The following is a 10,966-nucleotide window of genomic DNA, read 5'->3' as shown; positions in this document are numbered from 1 at the left end:
AAATTATAAATATTACAAGTAGATCTACGCAATTCACAATTGTTAAGGTTTATAATGATGAGACTCCCATATAAACAACAACTTCATATCATATAAAGCAACATCATTTTTATGTTGAATTGTTAAAGCCATAAACAGATCAATTTTACATTATATGGACAATTTTCATTAATCATGTCTTTATATAAAATTTACAAGTAGATAAAAATTTCTGCACGTACATTATGTTATAAAAATCTGCTTAATTAAGTAAAAAACAGAAACCACAGCTGAACACATTAAGTACAAACAATTTTATGCTTAAGTAAATATAAAGAATTTTGACAAAATTTTGTAACTAATTAAAAATACCTTAAATAATATTTTTCAAATCAGATAAAAACTTTGAGCAAAGTACAGTGTGGTATCATGCGCTACAAAAAAATGTATAAACAGGATGAAAAAGGATAATACTGTAAAGAAGTCATTAAATTTGTTTTAAGGACATTTAAAAAAAACATAAACAATTTAGAAAGAGATCTACTACAATCTCCATTAAAAATAAAAGTATTATGTTATTTCTAAAAGGAAAAAATTAATATTTTATTTATTAAATCTCTAAGGTAGAATTTTAATATATATAATGTACATTCCTTTCATACTATTGTGTAATCTTTTAAACAAAGATTGTTACAATGAAAAACCTAAGATAAAATGAGAGAACATGCCCATCACATTAATCTGTGGAATGAAGCCCGATGAAAGGATATTTAAAAAGTGAAACAGAAATAGATACTGTTGAACATTTGACTTACGACATGGAAAAAACTTACAGAGAATTCAAACCACATTATGTTTTACAAATGCCAGTTGTGGATTTAAAACTGTGGCATCCACTCAGGGAAATTAGATAGAGGGTTTGATATGTTTGGGTGATAGAAGTTGCTTACAGAGGGAGCTAGGAAGTGGAACCCAGTCTAATTACACATATTTAAAAAAAATCTATAGGATAAATTTACTGAAATGTGCCTTTGGGGGGGATTCATGTGGAAGACAGAATCAAAATATTAAAATGATATTATTACTATTAATAAGAGTTTCAGTACATTAAAAAGATTGTTCTACAGTAATTAATTCCTGGGCACAGCTTCCTGCCAAACAATCTTGATTCTGGCAAAATCGAATTCCTTTTGTCTACAAAACAGAGAATATACCTTCCATCAAATTGCGTTATGAAATTGTACCAAAAAGAGGAAATTACTGATAGTTATGGAAATAAAAAATATAAAACTTGGAATCAAGCAGTTAAGAGATTATTTTACAGAAAGAATTTAAATAACCGTGCTGTAAATTGGCTAAAAACAAGGGAAATAGTTTTAGAGAAAGAAAAGTAATTTTCAATGATAGGGGAGATTTCACTGTTGATGAAGTTGAAGTAGATTTATTAAAAGAAAAAGTTAATGGATGTCATAAGCAGTATTTAAAAGATTACTTAGTTAGACTGTGGCCCAATGGGAAGGGAATAAATCATAGAAACTCAAAAGCTATTAATTCTATAAGAAATCTTATTTCAAAGGATATTATTATTTTTACAAGCAATTGTTTTTTCAAATAATATTGGTGATTTGAAAGATTTTAGGGATAATTCAGATTTTAGTGTAGAATAAAAGTAAAGTTTTAAAAATGAAAACTTTTAAGAATTTTATTTTTGTATTAAAAAAACAATAATACGTTAACTACAACTGTTTATGTAAACCTAATTTTACAGGAATTTGATTTTATGAAAATAAAATAATGTTTGATTATTAATTTAGTATTACTCTTTTTCGAAAAAGCTACTTTTCCACATTTGTGGCATAGTTTCTTTCAAAAAAACTTACCTGTTTAAAATCTTAAAATGCAAAGGCGCTAACCCTCATTTTTTTGTTTTACTTCAAATAATACACACTGAATCTACACATAACTAGCTAAAAAGCATAACTTTTAACAAGTACATGAGAAGATTATTTTCATAGACAGGATTAATATTTTTTATAACAAAATAAACTTTGATTGTATTTACTCAGAAAATGATTTGTAGGTTAGTTCCTTTTCACATATTTCCAATTAGCATTACCAATAAAAAATCAGTATGATTTAAGTGAAAGATCTTGCCTCCAATTTTTTGTTTTATGTTAATATATATGTCAATTTTTAGTAAACAATTTTATTGAATTCACATGTATGTATATCTGAGATTCAATAAGAAATTTTGACTAAGAATTAAAGAAAGTACTTTTTTTTTAACATTTAACAGTAGTAATTATATGTTACTTAACATAACAAAATCAACTTTCCCAGAAAATGTATATAGTGATATTTTAGTAAACCAGCTTTCTAAATAGCTTTTTTAATCTTTTAAAATTTAAATTTGGATAGGAAAAACTAAATTAACTAACAAGTATATTTAAAGTTACACATATACATTAACAAATATTATCTTCATGGCATTATTTGAAGGAAAAAAGTTTTTCTACACAATTACAAAAATATATTATTTTGAGCGAAACTGATACATAATACTTGCAGATTCATAAATTAGTTAAAAAATAAATGACTTCAAAATTACCTTAATTTAGCCAGCTACTTATGGAAATTCTAAGTGCAGATTTTAGAATAAAGCGAGTGTTTGTAGAAGTATACAATATAAAATTTTCTAATAAATAAAAAATGGCAATCTTAACTAGATTTAAACCCAGACTTTTTTTTATGAAAAGTGGAAAGACATGACTGTTTTTTAGCTATGGAAGTTATATGTTAATCTAATATATAATTTCATTCCTGCAATTTTTAACAATGACTGAGTTATATATGTCTATATTGTAATTTAGATAATACTGAAAACAGTACATGAAAATGTCTGTATGCTCATTATACAATGTATAATGAGCACAAGTAAGTTTTTTATGAATTCTCCTTTGTAATAAATACAAAGGAGAATTAAACATTCAAAGTTAAACAAAGGTGGAAATAAAGAAAGATTATCATGAACCACACTCTTATAAAGTGATGTCCAGGAATGTGCCTAAGAGAAAACACTCAAGGGTGTGAGAAGAAACAGAATGACAGATGAAAGATCTGTTAAAAAGTTACAAAATAATTTTGTATATTTGTTTAAATCAAATAATTATTTTTGTAATTATGGTTTTATTTTGTTTTGTTAATAAACTTAAAAATGTTTTAGATTTACATTACAGACTAGTTTCATACTTTAACATGCTTCACAACCTGGCAGCAGGATGTAAAGGAGAAATCCTTCCCCGTCACCAAAATTATGCACCAAAGAAATCAGATGAACTGAATACTTTTACTAATCAAACTGTTAAATAAATGTTGTGTGGTCTATGAACAAGATTTCTTTTATGAATTCGCTATTACAACATAATTTATTCAAGAGGAAGTCACTGTATTACAAAACAAAATTTTGTGAAGATAATTATTATAACTTCCAACATTATGTGTTATTCAAACTGAATGAGCAAAAGGTATGGCGAATGAGGCATAATAAATAATTGCACTAAAATTCATGCAATACCTATACAGTAATACCTCACTATTCACAGGATTGAGATTTGCAGTTCCATTTATTAACAGTCTCAAGAATTTGAAAAATTTCTTGAAAAAATAAAGATTTTTAAATAATAAATTTGTTTTAAATTATGCACTGTACATGAAGTACAGTATTTGCATTTTATGCTATACCATAAAATAATGAACAAAGATCAACAAAACAAAAACCTATCTCCAGTTTCACATCCATAATCCAGAACAAAAGCCTGCAACTATGAAGGGAAACGCACAATAAGAATAAAAATAAACCTGTCATCAATAAATAAACCTGTCTTAGCTGGACAGATAAGACATACATCACTCACAATCTTTGATGTATAGTTTTGTAATAAACAAATTATGATTAACTGAACGAGTTATGATTAACTACAAAGCTAAACATCATGTTTCATCAGTTTTAAATCGATGTCAAGAATCAATTCCTACAATCAGTTACCATCACAGTAGTGAACACGTGAACTGTGTTTGTAATGTTGACATTTTTAATTTTTTTTTTGAATAGTTTATTTTTTTCTTTCTTTTTCGGTTCTTATGAATTTTGTTTTTTTATTTCGTGTCATTTTCTTTTATCAAATTTTATGTTGCATTTTCATATACACTCAGTTTAAATTTAATAATGAAAAGAAAAAACAAAATCCATTACACACTTAATTAGGAAAATTGAACTTCTTTGTAAACTAGTGACAGTATAGCTTCAGTGGCAACATTTTTCAATAAAAAACAAATCAACAGTCTGTTACACTAAAAAAAAAACCTAAGAAAAGATATAGAGGAGTGTAAAGGAAGGAACTTTTGAATCAGGAAAACTATATATCTTTGCTATGATAACATTAAAATTGAAGAAGCTTTAAGTTTGTGGGCTGAAGACCGATCACAAAATAGGTTTCCTATCCATTCACTTATACGTATGTAATAATCCAGTCATTATTAATTTAAGAACATAACCCATTTCATAACAACATTTCTCCTTATGGAGAAAGTGGGTTATGTTCTTAAATTAAAAAAAAAAATCTGGTTTTCTTATTTACAGTTTCAGCATTTGCAAAGAGTTAGGGATTACTGCATAGCATTTTATTCTTCTAATCAAATAACATATTTAGCTACTCAATTCTTTAAAAATATTTAATAGATTGATTACTAAAATAATTTATGAGCTACAAATTTATCACAGAACAAAAAAAAAACAGCTTATACTGAAGGTTACAGATCTTTCTAAACTATATTTCTTTTATAAATTTATTTTATTATGGTGAATGTCATATTTTACATGTTATCAATTTAGATTTTAAATGAAGTGCATGCCAACTGTATAAAAACCATTATAAAATTATTTGTAAAAATTGTAAAAGAAATAGATTTTAAGTAGATTATATGCAGGTCTAATCGAAAACTTTCCATCAGATGAAAGGTTGTTGAAAATGCCATATTTTGATACTTGCAAAAAATTAAATTGAAAAGTTATACTAATATTTTATATTTACACAAGACATGAGTATACACAAATTTAACTTTATGAAAGTGTTAAAAAGTGAAAATATTATAGGAATTATGAACTCTAAAAGTGCTTCTGATCAATCGATCATATTTTATATCAGAGGACGATGATTCATAAATGGGAGGAAATTAATATTTAAAACAGCACTACAGTTAACAATTATCATGGAAATATGAACAGCCCAAAATTTGAAAGATGTTTACAGAAAGGATTACCAAATTTATTAACATCAACTATGATAGTGATGGACAATGCTTACCTTGATAAGCTGTTGAAAAACCTCCTAGGGAAGATTCTGTAAAAAGTGACAATCAATTATTTACAAAAAAATGGAATTTCTTACGATGCAAGTATTAGAAAAATCTAAATTTAGACTTAGTTGGAAGAATAAAACCAGAAAAAATAATTCAAGTCAAAAAAACTTTTCATTAATTACAGTCATGGAGTGTACATCTTCCATCAAATATGTGCGAGCTCAATGCAATAGAATTGGCACAAGATAAATTGAAGCATTACATTCAATTGGCTGCCAATTTTAGGGATATATCAATGATGAAATTACAGCAAATTCTTCAGGAAGAAATAAGAACTGTGTTTATAGGAGATCAGGTTGCTTATAGTAGTCAAGTAAAGAAAATACAATAGAAAAAGATTCTGGGAAAAAAGTTAGGAAGTAGAAAATGTAATGAACGTATTTATTAAGACAGGAGTATGTCGTTAAGACATACCCCTGTAATTATGAAAGGGGTAGTGTGAAGGATAATGATGAAAGAGATAGAAATGATTCTGTTGCAAACTATTAAAATGATAACAGTTCAGACAACAATAAACATAAAACATGCATGGCCGTTTGATTCACTGGATTGAGTTACATCAAGTCAATATTTTTAGTAATGTATAAATTTTGCAGATGCTTGGCTGCTCTTCCTCAGTTGTCTGTTTATAGCTGTTCTTGTGGGTTTCTAAGAGAATTATAAGCAAAATTAATTTGGTTTATTAATATGCAATAACCTTATTTAAATTAAAATATTTAATACAACATTTTCGCACAAATTTTTTTTTACAACTTCCTCTTCATCTAAAAGAAAAAACAGAAAATTGCTAACTTTAACAATTTTAATATTACACTGTTCAACTTGCTTATAGGTTAATAAATAAATCAACAACTTTTGTTTTAAAGTTAATTAGCTAACTTTTTTACAAATATACATAATATCCAAGTTGTTAATACTTAAAAAAGGGAATCCTTTTTTATTTTCAAATAAAATTATTAAACCCTTTTAACCCTCATATTTTCTTCTTTATTTACAGCTAAAACCAGAGATTTAAAAATAATGATAGATTAACTTTTCATGGTCACAAACATTATTAAAAAATTATTATTATTATTAATTATAATAATAATAGTAATAATAATAATAATAATAATAATAATAATATTAATTATTAACATAAACAAGCAGCAATTAATTACTTTTATAAAAATTTAAAAGTAAATGTTTTATTACAGGTTTTTTAACTATATACATATATGTCTCTACTAATATATAAACAAGGAAGGTGTTTCTTTTACTTGCTTACTTTCTAACCTAAACAAATAAACAACTATGAGATATAAATTACAATAAAAACATTTTGAGTAAAAATTAAATATTTACCAATGATAAAAAAAAATTATACAAATTAATATCTTATAAAAATGCCGCTACAAACATATATAACCTCACAACATTGATCATGTTAAAAATAAAACCTAAAAGTAAAATTAAATTAATTTCAGTAAATACAGATCAGATAAAATCATAAAAAGCCTAAAAATATACCTATTTTAAAAATAAAAAATACATAATTAAACTGTCAAATAAGTAAACATTAAAAAATAAAAACAAATAACCAAAAACCATACATCACATAATTCTGAACATAACACACAATAGTTAGCAGAGTGTACTACTTGAAAAAAAACACAGTCAAAAAAATGTAATCCAACAAAAGTAAGTTAAATGATAAATAACAGATTTTTTTTAATTTTGTTATAAAAAAAGGTAATAATGATTGAAAATAAATAAACCTATTTTTATTATTTTGTCATTTTTTCAGTTTATTTTTATTCCTTCATAATGAAATACTGAAAAATAATAGTCTTCACAAACAAAGAATACAACCGTCATTTGTAATACAAATATACACAAGGTAAATGAAAACAACTGATGGCAACAAACAAAAGTTTAGAAAGTATCCATCCTATAAACAAACAAAAATATTCCATTTGTTTTGTTAATGTTTCTATAAATTTAATTAAATATTAACTATTAGATCCCAAAAGACAATGCATAAAATACAGACTAACATAACTGTTTAAAAAGTCTAAAATATCAATCTCAGATTATTCACAGGTATGGAATTGAAAGTGCTAAAAATGATAGTCAAATGGTTTTAATCTACTTCTGTAGGTAAATAATATACATTTTTGAACATTGCTACACTGAACCAAAATCAAAAATTAAGGTAAAATAAAAAAAAAGCACATAAATAATAAAAAGAATAATTGAACTTATAGATGACATTAAGGAAGAGTATGTGTGAAAATTACAAAAAAAAAACAACAACTGGAATATCTATATAAAATTATTACAAAAGGTAAATCAATGTTATGTATAAATCTATTTAAATTATATATTTGATTTAATCTAAGAAGACAAGCTTTAGTAATTAAATAAGTTGTTTAACAAGAGTTTTTCAATACCGAAATGTTAAAATTCCTGTGTTACTTGAGCAACAATTGCAGATTTAAAATCTAACAATGGGTTTGAAGAATTTTTAATGTTAGTTAAGAAATCATATTTCAAGAAATCTTAAGTTTTATTTAAGCTGCAAGAACAAATTAATTATGTTCAATTTCACTAATGGTATGGAAACGGATAATTTTTACAACCATGTAACTGTTTCATTTAGAAAGGATATATTCCAACCAACTGTGACAAAAAAGTTACAATTTTGTATTAGCTCTATTGAAATCGTTTATTTTAATTCTTTAAGAATTATACAACATGACAGTCTCTCTTTACTTACAAGTAATAAAAATTGTTTTAATAAAAAAAGACATCTACTCAATGCCATAATGTTTTACAATAAATTACCAAAAACTCTTAGAATTTAAGTGCTAAAAATGAAACTGTTAAGACCAAATTAAAAAATAGATGATAAAATGTAAATTTAACCTTTTCAGGACTGACATCACACTTACACGACTTCAATAAACTGTCTGCACAGCCTATGGTCGCATAAACTCATCTTGGAAATTTATCATTTAAAAAGAATGATTGTGTTAATGCAATTATTACTCTTTCACCGACAAATGCTGCACTTTATTAACTTTAAAATGATATATTTTCACTATTAATAGGTTGCAGCTAACATCCCAACTCCATAGGGGAAGACACCCGCCTTGTGATGCTTCCAGTCGCCACACCCCTACACTCGTTTCTAACCATGATGGGCTTTAACGGGAGGTTGCAGCTAACAGCTGGAAATAGAGACAATAAAATCAAGTTACCAGCGTTCTTAAACTTGGTTCTGTTAAGTTTTATTGAACTTTATTAGTAAATGTAGCCAATTCGTTGCATTCGTGCCCCGAATTAAAACAGAATTAATAAAGACTAAAGATTTTCAAATATCTATACTTTTATTTTGGTCGCGTAAAACATTTTTTTTCTATTACTTTACTTAAAAGAAACATTTCACTATTTTTTTTAAAGATATACACCAAGTATTTTTATTAAAAAAAAAAAATAATCTGAATTTATAATTCAAACTATATTCACTTATCTTACTGGTAGGATGTGTGGACAGTACCAAATAATATACTTTTACAGTGCTGTTCAATTATTTAAAGAAAAAACTTTCTGGAGTTTCTATCTGGTCGCAGATCTTTTAATACATTATTCACAGTAAATAAGTTAAATAAAAACCAATTTCCAAAGAAACTAGTGAAAAAATAAATTTAAAAATTTTCAGTACCATATTAATTTGAAGACCTATATATGTGCAAGACTATACAGGAAAATGAAGTGTAGTTCATTTTTCTTAGAAATGAAGTTTTTATGAGTTCTGGTGGCCAATAAAATAAACTAACATAGTTTAGCAAATCTGATTGAAAAGATGTATTTAGTAACAGTTTTAATTAAGGCATACAGGCAAAGTATATGTCAATACACAAAATACAAGGAAATAATGCACTACTACAACCGATCGCTTTATCCGGCAACTGAGTTCATATAAGATACATTTTTCATAATATTATAGTTTTGAATGGTGTGTTTTATTTATTGAATGTTTTAAAGTTAGCATTTGCTTACAGTATATTCACATTTGCTTACAGTTATAAATTAAACAGGGTGATGACCTGCTTAAGATTAACCTTTTCAAGACTACCATCGCACTTACACGATTGCAGGACAGTAAACTGTCCACACAACCTACAGTTGCGTAAACTCGTTTTAGAAATTTATCATTTGAGTACTCTCATCATGTTAACACAAGTACTAAAATTCTTTCACAGACATGTGCTGCACTTTATTGGCTTTAAAATGAACTATTTGCACTATCAACAGGTTGCAGCTAACAGCTGGAAATAGAGAGAATAAAATCATGTTACCAGCGTTCTAAAAGTAGGTTCTGTAAATTTTGTTGAACTCTGTTAGTAAACATGGCTGATTGTCACATTCATGTCCAAGATTTCTTCTCATTAAAGCTCTAATAACACCCGAAATTACTGAACATATAGTGAATGAATCAAATACATATTATACCCAAGCCTATGGACAAATCAATCTTGTTCACTCAAATTTACTACAATGGAAACAACCAATATAGATGAACTGTATAAAATCTTTGAGTTTGACCATGTTAATGCCATGAAATAAGAAAAATTTTATAAAAGCGTATTGGAGACTATTACATTCCCCAGTAGTTTCTGAAAGGATGGCTAAGAGAGAGATATTTGAACATACTATGATTCATTTTGCCAATAAAGATCAACCACTTCTATCTTTTCAAAAATCAAGAATTATTATATAAATTGAAAAAAGTTACTCAAATGTGTTTATCCTTTTCAGAATCCTAATTGACAAGTACTTAGTTTTGTTCAAACTTAATTTTGTTTATGGTTACTATAAAAATTGTTTTAAAAATTATTTACTAAAAAGTTTGAAGTTTCGAATGAATTAAAATAATATTCATTCCTAGTGATTCTGAAGAGATAAGTCATACAGAGAATGACTACAAAAAGATGAGTAGCTTTAATAAAATAACCTAGTCTGAGCATAAACTAGGATTTACAGTATGTTACATCCCAAAAAGGTTAAGAAACCTACAAAAATTATAAATAAAATAAACAATTATTAACAGAATGACTGTGACGATTAAGTTTAAGTTTGTCAATTAATATGTAATCAGGTCTGCGCAAAGGTAAATAATATACCTCCTGCAGAACTAGTGTTATTATAATAAAATAACTAGTTGCTTGTATGTGCATGACAAATAAATTAAATAAAAACAAAACCTGAATGGTTTGAAATAGGGAAAAATCTCAAAGGCCAAGTTCCATGATCAGGTTTTCTTTAATCATCTAATCAGGAATACCAGGTACAGTTCACTTAATGCTATTTGTTTCTTAACTGACAGTGGCACTTTAAAAAACAAATTATATAAAAAATTTACTTACAGAATTTCATAAATTAATTTACTTACAGTTACATAAAAGCGAAACTTTTTATTAAAACAGGGTTGAAAAATGAGGAACATAAAATATAATTTAATCAGACAGCAGAGAAAAAAATTCATTTTTTTATTATGGCATTTTTTTTATTATACAGGGCATTT

This window comes from Lycorma delicatula, chromosome 11 (genome assembly GCF_047948215.1).
Source record: "Lycorma delicatula isolate Av1 chromosome 11, ASM4794821v1, whole genome shotgun sequence".
NCBI lineage: Eukaryota > Metazoa > Arthropoda > Insecta > Hemiptera > Fulgoridae > Lycorma > Lycorma delicatula.
This window is presented reverse-complemented; position numbering follows the sequence as displayed.